General features: G+C 61.8%; 1 long non-coding RNA gene across 1 annotated transcript; it reads left to right on the top strand.

Annotated features, from left to right (window-relative positions):
* The first annotated feature begins 2,990 nt into the window (after positions 1-2,990).
* LOC139438536 (uncharacterized) lies at positions 2,991-3,866 on the top strand. Its single transcript, XR_011648209.1, has 2 exons — positions 2,991-3,112; positions 3,740-3,866. It is a non-coding gene; the product is annotated as an uncharacterized lncRNA (long non-coding RNA).
* The last annotated feature ends 4,863 nt before the right edge of the window (positions 3,867-8,729 follow it).

The following is an 8,729-nucleotide window of genomic DNA, read 5'->3' as shown; positions in this document are numbered from 1 at the left end:
TTCAAGCAGCCCCCCTGCGACAGGCCGTGGCCTCCCCTCCGTGGGTCCCCCGCTGTCCCCACTCTCCCCCAGGCCTGAGCGGCCCCTGCAGCGCTGGCTTTGCGCCCCTGAATTCAGACAATGGGGCCCCCACGGGGGACACCGGGAGGGCCCCGCAGGCCGGGGGCTCGTCGCGCTGTCCCCGTAGAAGCCGCTGACGGGCTGTCCTCAGAGGGGAGGTCGGTCCCCGCGCAGCAGAGGGGCGGCGCCCTGGCGGGGCCTGTGCGCGCGCGCGCGTGCGGCCACCAGCCTCGGCCCGTCCGAAGTGCAGACGCTCAGCGCCGTCGTCAGCGTCTCGCGTCGTGTGTGCCCGCCCCGCGCCGCCAGCTCCGTGTGGCCCCGAGTGGGACCTCCCTGGGCCCCTCCCGCACCCCTGACGCTGCCCCGATTTCCATCCCCAGGAGGGGACGAGCTCCGACCCTGCCGGGGCCCTGCTCCGCGCGGGGGAGGGCGCAGGGGCCCTGAGCGCGTCCTCACAGCCCCGCACTGGACCTTCCGCGCCCCCCGCCCGTCGGGGCCGCCCCGGGGCAGAACCGGACGCCGCAGCCGAGCCGGGTGGGGCCGTCTCTCAGTGCTCGGAGCACCCAGTCCGGACTGCGGGGCCGCCCCGGGACCACGACGAGGTGGCCGTGAGCGGCCGGGTGCCCGGGTGGCCGCGGGGCGGCGGGAGGGCTCAGCCGCGAGCACGGGAGGCCCCGGCACCCCCCGGAGGCGCTGTAGCCCCCCTCGTGTCCTCGCTCAGCTCCTTCAGTAGCGTGTCCTGAGCGCACGCCTGGTCTCCTGCTCTGCGAACCAAGTGCGGGCGTGTGCGGGGTGGGCCAAGCCCCCCTCCCTGCCGGGCACCTGTTTACACCCAGGTCGTTGGCTGCGCAGAGCCTGGGTCGCCCCCTGTCCCCCCCACCGCGTCCTTGCCCGGGTCATCTCTCTGTGCAGCCCTCCTCTCCGCGGTGGGCCCGCCCAGTCCTCATGCAGGCCCCGCCCTCTGCACTGCGACCCCTCAGTCCCGAGTCCCTCCCAGGTTCCCCATGGGGTCCATAGCCTCAAGGGAAACCTCTGGACTTACCAGGATTGGGGTCTCAGCTATGCCCCTGTCCCCCAGCCCCCGGCCGTTTCCCCTGCCCCGACTATTTATTTGGATGTACTCTGCCCCACCCCCCAGCTCCAGCCTCGGGCCACCTCCTGGGCGACCCTCACCCATTGTGTGTCCCCTGGCCCCACCCCACGTCGAGCCTGCCTCCCTCCGCCCAGCCCTTTCTGGCCTTCACCTAATTCTTCTCTTCTGGGCCCCCAGCCCTCACCCCTAATTCTGCCTCTTTTTTTTTTTTTTTTAAAGATTTATTTATTTATTTACTTATTTCTCTCCCCTGCCCCAGTAGTTTGTTCGCCCTAATTCTGCCTCTTCTCTGCCCCTCCTCCTAACCTGGCTGGATCCCGGCCCCAGTCCTAGTCTCCACCAGACCCTACCTTCCCCCAGCCCAGCCCCCTCTCCCCCACCTGGCAATGGCCCTGCGCCTGAGGCCCTCACCTTCACCTGGGCCCGCCTGGACTTCTCCCTGCTCCCTGCCCTGCAGCCCTCAGCTCTCATGCTGGACCCCAGGCCCCTCCCCAGCCCCTGCCCGAGCCTCTGCCTTCCTCCTACCTGGTTCCCCGCCTTCACTGTTGCCCCAGCTCCTAACAAGGGGCGCATGGCTGCCCGAAGGGTCCTCTTAGAACTGCAGTCCCATCGTCACTCTCCTCCCCAAGCCCCCTTATGGCTTCCTATGTTGCCAGAGGTCAAAGCCAACACTTATAACAGCCTATCGCGCGCTGTCTAATATGATAGATACTAGCTGCAGGGGACAGTTTAAATTGAATGCAATTAAACTCCATTTCCTCAGTCACATTTCAAGTGCTCGAGAGCCACAGATGGCCAGTGGCTACTGTATGGGGACAGCCCAGGTAGAGGACACTTGCATTATTGCAGAAAGTTCCCCTTGACAGCGCAGACCCACAAGGTCTTCGTCTGATTTCTCTGACGTCATTTCCGCACGGTTTGCGGGGCGCGGCCTCCGGGTCTCCTGGGAGTGCAGGGAGCGCGCCAGGCACGGTCCTGCCCTGGCCTTTGCACCTGCTGTTCCCCTAGGATATGTGCACGGCTGGGTCCCTTGGTTCAGGCGGGTCTTCAACTTCACCTTCCCGGGGAGCCCTGTCCTCACCACCCTATAACAATGTAACCTGCCCCCCCCCCCCCCACTCATTTTCAGAGCTCCGATGCCACCCGACACGCTGTACATTTTTCTTCTTCGTAAACAGCGGCTCTAGAGGGGCCCGGAGGCACCGGCATTGCAGGCAGGAAGGGCAGGCGGAGAGCCGCCCTGCGCCGCGCCGGGGAACGACGGGGCCAGACCAGTCCCGAAGGGAGCCGACCTGCTCGGGGAGGGGCCCCGGGGACCCGCGCTGGGAACCTGCTGTCGCCGTCGCTGCTGCGGCCGCCGCCACCCGCGCAGCCTGCGCCCTGCCGCGGCCCCCGCTCCCCCCAGCGCCCCCTGCCGGCGGGAAGCGGCAGCGGCCCTGGGCGCGCGGAGGAGGCTTCCCGCCGCGGGGACCCGCGCCGAGGGTGGGCGCAGGGGTGAGGGGCGACAGAAACGCCCCGGCGGCCCCTCAGGCGGGGAGTTTGCTCCGCCCTGCGCCCTGCTGGGCCCCCCGCCCGGGCCCAGCGCCCGGCAAACAGTGTGGCTGTATTAGTTTGTTGAATGACTGGCGGACGGAGTGGGAGACAAGGGCGTGGGAGCTGATGCTAGGTGGGCCTGAGGAGGAACGTGCTGGAACGACTCAGCCCTCTGGGGAGTGGGAAAGAGCCGAGGGCGGGTGGAGAGGAGCGTTTAGGGTCGAAGGAGCCGCAAGGTCCCGGCGGGAAGGGGCGTCGCGCAGGGCCCGCACTGCCCTCTGCTGGCAGAAGCAGGCAGCGCAGGGAGGGGCCGGTCCGCGAATGAGTGAGAGGCCGAGAGGGCGCGCTGGGTGCCAGGCCCTGTTCCGGGAGCTGGAGGTCCGGCAGGAACCAGACGCCCGGTGCAGACACTCGTGGGCTACCTGGGTGAGTGCGGGGCGCAGATATGCAGGGAGCGGCCGCCTACCCTGGACCTCGAAGCGGAACCCGCCTCGGCCCCTCGGCCCACTCAGACGGACATAGGGGCTCCCCAAGACTTCCGGGAGGGTCACCAGTCTTAAAATGACCAGGAGGGAGGGTTTTCCGGGGACAGAAGGCGACCCCTTGTCTGGTTCCGCACGGCCTAGTTGCCCGTCGAGGCTCTGCCTTCGTCACCGCAGACCACGCCGCGTCCGCGGAACCGCGCGCCCATCCCCGGGGATTCAGCGCGTCAACCCGCGCGGGCTGCGGTGCCCGCCTTCGCCGCCGGGTGGCGCCCGAAGACCGCAGGTTAAGCGGCGCCAGCCCTGGCGCTTCGGGGCGCTCGATCCAGCTCCTTAGAGCTGCAAAGCTCCTCTTGGCCTTTGAACGCCTGACTGTGAAAAGTGGACTTCCCTGTAGGACAGCGGTTCCCAAGCAGCATTAGCACCACCTGGGAACTTGCTAGAAATGCACGCTGTGGGCCCACCCCAGACTAGAGATCAGAGGGGGTGGTGCCTGGCTCTCTGCATTTTATTTTATTTTCAATTTAATTTAATTTAATTTTAATTCAATCTTATTTCTTTTTTTATTTAGGCCAGTAAAAAGCATTTATTTGGGAAATGAGAAAGAACAGTGCTTGCTGAGAAATGGAAGAGAAAGACGGAAATATACATAAATGATTTGGGGCTGGCCCCTCTAGGCTGAGAGAGCCCTCTTTGAATTTTTTTTTCAGATTTATTTATTTATTTCTCTCCCCTCCCCCCCCCCCCCCAGTTGTCTGTTCTCTGTGTCTATTTGTTGCGTGTTCTTTTTTTGTCCGCTTCTGTTGTTGTCAGCGGCACGGGAATCTGTGTTTCTTTTTGTTGCATCATCTTGCTATGTCAGCTCTCCGTGTGTGCGGCGCCACTCCTGGGCAGGCTGCACTTTCTTTCGCGCTGGGCGGTTCTCCTTACGGGGTGCACTCCTTGCACATGGGGTTCCCCTATGCGGGGGACACCCCTGTGTGGCAGGGCACTCCTTGTGCGCATCAGCACTGCGCATGGGCCAGCTGCACACGGGTCAGGGAGGTCCGGGGTTTGAACCGCGGACCTCCCATGTGGTAGACGGGACACCTTATCCACTGGGCCAAGTCCGTTTCCCCTCTCTGTGTTTTAAAAAGTCCTCCAGGTGATTCGCTGATACACGACCAGTTTGAGAACCGCGCTGTGGGGTCTGATGATCTCCAGGACCCCTGGAGAGTGAGGGTCAGCCCCAGCTGGACCCTGGAGTCACCTGCTAAGTTTTAAAATTTACTGGTGCCCCAGTGGTACTGCCGATTTTCTTCAGGATCTCCGAGAGCGTGGCCTGGGCTTGGGACGGGGGTGCTGGGGGGTTTGAAAGCTGCCTGGTCCTTCCACAGACAGCTCAGGGCGAGCACCGCTGCCCCAGCGGCTCCCGGTCAGGGCTGCCTTGCGAAGAACTGACCTTTGCTGATGCACAAGAGCCTGACAAGGGGCAGGCAGCTGCGGCTGATCTGAGCACTGTCACATCACACAGTCCCCCCCGACCAGGATTCCCGGGAGGAAGGTTCTATTATGATCCCCTTTTTCAGATGAGTCAGTGAAGGCACAGAGGGGTTAAGGGACCAGCCCAAGGTCACACCACTTGTCAAGGGCAGTGCTGGGGTAGGGCAGGCGGCCCCATTTTTAACCCCTCCTCACCCATCCCCTGATCTTCTCCTGCCACAGTGCCCTGGGGACCCCCAAGTCCCTGACTTCTGGGGCTCAGTCTCTCTCCTGCACATCTGACCATCTTCATTTTTCTCTTTGGTGATGGTGAGAGGCAGCTGGGCGCATCCAGACAAAGGCTGGTTTAGAGTCAAAACCCCGGTTTCCCGGGGCGATGGCCTGAAAACCCCCACCCCAGCGGCACCCACGGGCTGGCTGTGGGGACGGGGCCCTGCAGGCACCATTTCAGTGCCCCTCGTGGTGGAAAGGAAGCCCCTTGCTGCCAGCTCCACGCCACCAGAGCACCCACCCCACGCCTGAGCCCGGGTGCTCACGCCGGCTCGGGAGGGCAGGAGTGGTTTTGTCTCTTTGCAGAGATGGAAAGACTGAAATTCTTCACAGAAGGATTTGCCCACAAACTTAGGCTCCTCAGGAGGGCTGTGAGCACACAAACCCTGGGTGTGTGCTTCTGCGTGTGTTTGCACGGGTGAGTGGGTGTCTGGGTCTGCATGTGTGAGTGTCCCGTGTGCACACAGGCGTGCCTCTGCCACAAGGGGTACCTGGGTGCAGGAGTCTCTGCCAATGGCTGTGTTTGTGAGTGTGTGTAAGTGCGTGTCCCGGCACACACGTGGGGAGTGTGCATGGATATGTTTACCCTAAGTTTAAAAATGCGTGTTAATGGTGGATAAGTTTGCGTGTCCCGGTGAGTTGTGTGTGTCTGCACGTCTGTGAGTGTGTGAGCGGGTGTGCCTGGGCTGTGCGTGCGTGTGTGTTACATGTGCTTGTGATTGTGGGTGTATGGCTGCAGTGTGTGTGTCCGTGACTGCGTGTGCTTGGCCGGGTCTCCGCGTCGAGTGTGAGTGTGAATGGAGCGTGTGGACACTTCCCTCCTGGGGACAGGGGGGAGTGAAAGCCCCTAGCCCCACCCTGAGCCTGTCGCGGCTCCATTACCGGGTCCTGCCCCGCCCCCACTGCCACCCTGCCCCAGCCAGCCTGGTCCCAGGAACGAGGAACAGAGAGGCTGGCTCGGAGGGCTCGGAGCAGGGCTGGTGGGAAGACAGCTGAGGCCCGCTCCTCCCGAGCCCGGGGGCCAGCTCCCCCTTCCTGCTCTCCCCCCCTCACCCACCCTCCCACCTTGCAGCCCCCCACACAGGTGAGGCCTCCTGGGTCCAAGGGCTGCAGCCTCACTCCCCAGCCACCCCAGCCAGCCAGCCTGGCTCCCTCTGCACCCAGAGCCTCCTGGGCAGCCGGGTCCAGCAGCGGCCCCTGTGCAGCGCAGGGTTAGCGCGGTGGACCTGGTTGTCCAAAGAAGCTGGGCTTGACTGGCCCTGGGGCCCCTCTGCCCACCAGCGCCCCCTGCAGGCCCGGCGCCCGGGCCTCGCCTGAGTCGGTGCTAACAGGGATTTCCTGTGGACGCCTGTTTTGTCCACCCCCGGGGCCAGCCACACCAGTTTGACCTCTGCGGGGCTGGAGGGCAGTTAGTCAAGGTCGTCCCGTGGAGGTCAGCCATGTCTGCGCAGACAGCCACCAGCAAAACCACGGCCACCGAGGCGCGTGTGAGAGTCCCGGGCAACAGCGCTGCACGCGTGCCCGTGCACACGCTGCGGGGAGAGTTCAGCCCTGCCTGCGCCCCCGGGAGGGGACAACTGGAGGCTCACTCCTGCTGTCCTCTGCAGTCCGCCCTGCGCACCTTATACTTGGGTGATTTTACTCCTTCTCCTTTAGGCATAGTAAACCATAAGCTTGACTGTAACAGCTTTTTTTTTTTTTTTTTGAGGTATGGGTGGGCAGGGATTGAACCTGGGACCTTGCATGTGGGAAGCCAGTATGCAACCACTGAGCCACATCGGCTTCCCTGAGTTGGCTTTTTCATTTGTTTTTGTTTTCTCAGGAGGGACCGGGAGCCGAACTGGGGACCTCCTGTATGGGAGGCAGGCACTCAACCCTGTGAGCCACATCCACTCCCTCTAGCGGCTTTTGGTGACTCCTGTGGGTGCTTCTAGGGAATCACTGAATCTGAGGGTAGTCTTGGGGACCCCCAACACCCCTCCCTATTCACCACTTCCTCAGAGTCCCAGCATCTGCCAGGCCCACCCTGACACCATGCTCTCCCTCCAGGTATAGCTCCTGCTTCACCCTTCTGTCCAAACCCCACCTGGGGCCTCTCTCCTGTGTCCCACCAGCTGGACTGCACCGCTGCCCACCAAGCACACAGCAACTTCGGGAGAGCTGTCCAGGGGCGTTGGGACTGGGTCACCTGGCTCATCACCACAGCAAAGGAAAGAAGGACGGAGAAAGTGGAGGCATGTGGGCCTGGCCACCATTTTAAAAAAAGAGATTTATTTACTTATTTCTGCCTCCCCGCCCCCCGTGTTTGTGCTTGCTCTCTGCTCATCTTTTTAGGAGGCACGGGGAACCAAGCCCGGGACCTCCCATGTGGGAGGGAGGTGCCTAACCGCTTGAGCCCCCTCCGTCCCCTTGACCACGATTTTTAAATCTCCAAGGCAAATGTAATAAATAAATCTGCGGTCACGTCGGGCGGCAGCTCGGTCTCCGGCCATCGCTGCAGTGGCACTTCTCTCCTTGCCTTTCCCGAACCCCCCTGCCACCATCATCTTCAGTTCTCTGCCCAGAAGGACAACCCCCAAAACTTGGGCGGGTGTCCCTGGACAGGGGCGTGGCCTCTTTGTTTCCTCTTTGTGTCTCCTTTGTTGTGTCATCTTGTTGAGTCAGCTCGCTGCACCTGCCCTTTGCTTTAGTTTGCTGTCTTGCTGGTCTTTTCCAGGAGACACCAGGAACTGAACCCAGGGCCTCCCATATGGTAGACGGGAGCCCAGTCAATTGAGGCACATCCACTTCCCCACACTTTTTCTTCTTCTTTTTCACCAGGAGGCCCCAGAGATTGAACCCGGGTCCTCCCATATGGTAGGTGGAAGCCCTATCACCTGAGCCACATCTGCTTCCCCCCCGTGGTTCTTGATAACATATTTGACCTGATGGTAAAACCTGAAGCCTCTTTCCTCCGAAATTTTAATGAACTAAGAATTATCCTTGGGAAGCGGATTTGGCTCAGTGGATGGGCATCTGCCCTGCCACATGGGAGGTCCGGGGTTTGGGTCCAGGGCCTCCTGACCCGTGTGGAGCTGGCCCACGTGCAGTGCTGATGCGCGCAAGGAGTGCCGTGCCATGCAGGGGTGTCTCCTGCATAGGGGAGCACCACGCACAAGGAATGCGCCCCATAAGGAGAGCCGCCCAGTGCAAAAAGGGGCACAGCTTGCCCAGGAGTGGCGCCACCCACACGGAGAGCTGACAGGGCTGGATGACGCGGCAAGGGGAGACGCAGAGTCCCCGTGCCGCTGACGGGAATGCGGGTGGACACAGAGAAGCGCACGGTGGGTGGACACAGAAAGCAGACAACGGGGGCGGGGGAGGGAAGGGAGAGAAATAAATTAAAAAAAATAAATCTTTGAGGAAAAAAAAAGAATGATTCTTATTCTTTATGCCTGTGATCAATCTGATTTTCCATAACTTGTAGCCAAAATATCCTGGCTGGTACATGCTCCTTCCCAGCTGACACTAGAGCAGGGCTGGGTGTGCTCTTAAATGCCCACAGAGGACTGGCGGCCGATGTGACAGAGTAAAGAGGGCTGGACCAAGACTGGCGACAGCAGGGGTTGAGCCTTTCTGAGGGGGAGCTACGATGCAGTTCAGTGGAAACACAGACCTGGGTTTGGACACCTCTTGATTTTCAAGTGTTGTCCGTGGGCCAAGAGAGCTCACCTGTGGACCAGCTCTGCCCGGGGTTTCCAGTGCGCCCCAAATAACCAGAAAACCCCACAACTCTCTAAACCTCCCCAGATCTTACTGGATTTGAATGG

Source organism: Dasypus novemcinctus, unplaced genomic scaffold, assembly GCF_030445035.2.
Source record: "Dasypus novemcinctus isolate mDasNov1 unplaced genomic scaffold, mDasNov1.1.hap2 scaffold_230, whole genome shotgun sequence".
NCBI lineage: Eukaryota > Metazoa > Chordata > Mammalia > Cingulata > Dasypodidae > Dasypus > Dasypus novemcinctus.
Note: the sequence above shows the minus strand (reverse complement) of the source record. Positions and strands in the feature narration are given on the sequence as shown.